This window comes from Capsicum annuum, chromosome 12 (genome assembly GCF_002878395.1).
Source record: "Capsicum annuum cultivar UCD-10X-F1 chromosome 12, UCD10Xv1.1, whole genome shotgun sequence".
Taxonomy (NCBI): domain Eukaryota; kingdom Viridiplantae; phylum Streptophyta; class Magnoliopsida; order Solanales; family Solanaceae; genus Capsicum; species Capsicum annuum.
In genome coordinates this window covers 67,543,883-67,547,959 of record NC_061122.1, presented here as the reverse complement: position 1 = coordinate 67,547,959, position 4,077 = coordinate 67,543,883, and the positions used below count along the sequence as shown (strand labels likewise).

Here is a 4,077-nt window from a genome sequence, read left to right as displayed (position 1 = left end):
GTCTCTTACAAAGTTATACTTAATGTCGATGTGATTGGTCTTACTATGATATTTTTGATCCTTCATATATGAGATAGCCGCTTGATTGTAACAACATAAAATCGTGGGACCTTTAGAATTCTTTTCGATGTTCAAATACTCAAAGAATCTTTTCAACCAAACAAATTTTTGTACTGTAGATGCACAAGCCACAAAATTGGATTTCATAGTTGAAAGGGATATGCAATTTTGTTTCTTACTTTTTTATGGAATTACACCACCATTTAGTAAGAAGGTATAATCAGAGGTTGATTTTCTATCATATCGGTCAGCAGCCCAATCAGCATTTGTATAACCTCTTATGGATAAATCGGATCCATTATAGCATAGTGAATAATCAGCAGTTCCCCTCAGGTCACTACTAGAAATTGGGCCTATGGCAACGGAATTTTTGGCAACAGTTGCAAGTTCATCGCTATAGATATTCTATGGCAACGCTTTTAACTATCGCCAAAAATAATAGTTGTATTAGAACTATGACTGCCACTATTGAATATAAACCATTGCAATAGGTTTATATATAGCAATACATTTTAAAATCATCGCCATAGAAGCATCTATGGAAACTCTTAATTTAAAAAAAAACATCTATTGCATCCTTAATTCCCTCCATAATAATTCACAAAAGTTCACCAAAATAAAACATTTTTTATCTTTTCTCAATAAAAAATATCATAAACCAAAACCCATTTCTTTCTCTTTCTCAATAGGCAGCTTTCTCAATAAAAAATATTTAGCTTCCAGGGTTTCCTTTCTCCTCTGGAAATTTCTCCTAATTGAATTTTTTTAATCCAAATTAGGGTTTTCCTTTCACACAAAGATCTACTTCGCATTGTTCTTTGAACCTTAATTTCATAAAAAATTAGGGAAATTGCATGCTATGCGAAGAACAATTGTATTTCATTTATGTGTTTGAAGATCTCAAAGATTCGGTTTTGATTCAATTCTATTTTGATTTTAGGGAAATTGTGGTGGTTTGTTTAGGTATTGTAGAGAGAAATAGATGTGGATTTTAATGGTGATGTAATGAGTTTGGATACTGAGTTATTGTAGTTACCTGAGATGTCTCTGTTGGCTATAAAAAATAATTCGTATATTGCTGAGAAGCTATTTGATCAATGGCATTCGATTCCTAATACCACAACTTTGGTAATTTTTTATTTCTAATTTTGTGTTAATTTGATATTTTTTTGTTGTTGTAGTAGGATTTAGCTGTATAAAATTGAATTTTGGATTTGTATGTGGCGAGCTTGGTACTGTTTTATAGGTTTTGGCTCGTTTGGTGTTGTGCTATATAAGGAAAAAAAATTAATCTTGGTGTAAAACTCTAGTAGGGGGAGCCTTGACATAACTAGTAAAGTTGGTGCCATGTGACCAAGAGGAGGTTACGGGTTCGAATCGTTGAATAGCCTCCTGTAGAAATGCAGGTTAAGGCTACATACCAATAACGGGAGCTTAGTGCATCATGCTGCCCTTTTTGGGTGTAAAACCTTACATTAATAATAAAATGCTTGGCTTCTAGTACTAGTGTTCGTAATTGCACCTTTGGTAGTGTAGTGTATAAGGAATTATATACCATGATTTGTGAAAGTTGGAAAGTTGTTAAAGCCATTCATTGATCAAACTCTTTATTTTTTAATGTAGCATAATGGTTTGAATATTTCAAGAGTTGGTGTCGAAAGTAAAATGTTTCCTCGTTTTCATTTTAATTATGTTCCATTATTCAATTGGTAATAATGTTTCCAGTGGTGGCGGATAAGGAGATCTAGTATCATATGTGAAATCCAGTATCGAGCATAGACAACATAACATGGCTCTGTTACCATGTTAAGAAATTTGACCTTGGACCTTAGCCGTAAAACCAGCTCATGAGATTGAAGATTGCCCAAGATCTTGTAAAGGACCATAGCCAATATGTTTTAGGAATGACTTTGAAAAGGAAGACCACCAATACATAGTACTCCTGAACAGATTTATAAATCTCTCTATATTTATCTACATGTTACTCCTTCCAGAATGTTAAATTGATATCTTATTTTGTGATGTAGCATAATGTCGAACCTGACGCCGTGGATCTTTTAGTCGAGGTACTCTTTTGTTTTCCTGATACTATGCTTCACTGGTGGTATGTGTATAAATGAAAAATCTCTTTGTGTAATTCCAGGTTGAAGACCTTGATCTTTTGGTGGAGCATGTTAATAATAGCAATTGTAAAAGGATATGATCTTATCTCACCAGTTTTGCTAAGTAAGTTGGCTCTGGACGTGTTTGTGGGTATCCGTTGTTGAATAACTGAATCCGTTTGATATTTCTGATTAGCAGGATCTATTAAAGTTCTTTTTTTTGCCATACTATACATTTATCTCCTCTTTTATTCCTCTCCGTTATATGTGGTTTCTTGTCAAACCCAAATCTAAGGTGTTAATTTCAGCTTATGAGTTAGGACTAACCGCTGATCCCGAATCCGATCACTAAGCAGAAGGAGTAGAATGGCTAGTTCCTACATCGCGTGGGGATACAACCGCCCAAAGACGGGTTAACGGGCAAACACTATCAAGTACTCAGGATAAGCATAAAATATTTCTAACCTTTAAAACCAAGTAAACCAACTATATGCATTCACAACCAACCAACCAACCATACATATATATACATATATATATATATATGTATATATATATATGTATATATATATATATATATATATATATATATATATATAACACCATGCATGGAAAGGATGATGGATTTAGCATGTATTTAAAACCATTAACCTAGGTATATGTGCCTATCTTAACCGTCCTAGACCTACCCACCCCCTGAGCAGGCCTCGATGCGCGTAGCCGTACGAACCGGAGATACCATAGGAGTAGGGGATTCCCAAGTACTCTTCGCTCTCTATAATACATATATACAATTGTAACTTAGGGGATTCATATGTTCGCATGTAGTAATCATGACAAAATCCTCATGTCAGGAAATATGAGTTTCCAGTGTTCGTCCATCAAACTCACACCTTCACAGTTAGCTATTAGACCCCGTCATTATTTCCCAATTAAAACCTTTACCATATAACCAAGACCACTATTCCATTTGTTATTAACCAAGGCTATAAGTAGTGGTATCGTCATATGGACTATCGCTTGCAAGAAATGTGTTTAGCCAATATTTTAGAGAAGAAGGGATTCCCATGTACCCATAGATTATATTATTAAGTTAGCTTAAGGGAGTCCCATTTTCACACAAGTATTTCGTTATTAAGTATACTTTTGGGATTCCCTTGTACCCCACAAGGCTTTTAATTTGATGAACCATAACCACCAAAACCTTACCATTTAGCCATTCCAAATCATTTAAACCATTTATACCATTTAGGGTTCCATTACCAAGTTATACCATGCAATAGTAGGGGTGTGCATCGGTCGGTTTTGTTCGGTTTTATGTGTTATTGGTTCGATTTATTGGTTTTTGGTTTTTAAATATGTAAAAACAATAACCAACCAATAAGATATTTTCTTATCGATTTTTGGGCCTTAACAGTTCAATTTTTGATTTAACCAATAAAAAATACTCATAAAATAGAAATAGTAACAACTAACATAAAAAAATAAAATCTTAGTTACCGCCAAAATCCTACGCAATGCATTTTAGTTTACAATTATCTTCAAACTTGAACTGAATGTTAGTTCGGACAAAAACTAAATGCATTTAATGGAAATATTGCATGTTTTTTCCGAACTAACTGAATGTTAGTTCAGAAAAAAACCCCAATATGTTTGACCAATTTCTTATAAGAATGATTTTACTATATAATGGAACTATTGCATGTCCTTGATATTTTTCACCCTGTTCCCTGAAGTTATTGCCACCCTGCTAACGCGCATCACCCAACTGCTTTGAGTAAGGAGCACCAGCTATAGAGAAGGAACCAAAACTCCCCCATTTCTTCTTTGGCCACTTACCACCATCCCGTATACTTTGTTCTTGACCACCACCTTTGTTAGAGAACTTGAACCTCTTACCACACCGTTCACTTAT

General features: G+C 34.3%; 1 long non-coding RNA gene across 1 annotated transcript; it reads left to right on the top strand.

The window, feature by feature from the left end:
- The first annotated feature begins 621 nt into the window (after positions 1–621).
- Positions 622–2,355, top strand: LOC107850143. Its single transcript, XR_001668479.2, has 3 exons — positions 622–1,188; positions 2,088–2,126; positions 2,204–2,355. It is a non-coding gene; the product is annotated as an uncharacterized LOC107850143 (long non-coding RNA).
- The last annotated feature ends 1,722 nt before the right edge of the window (positions 2,356–4,077 follow it).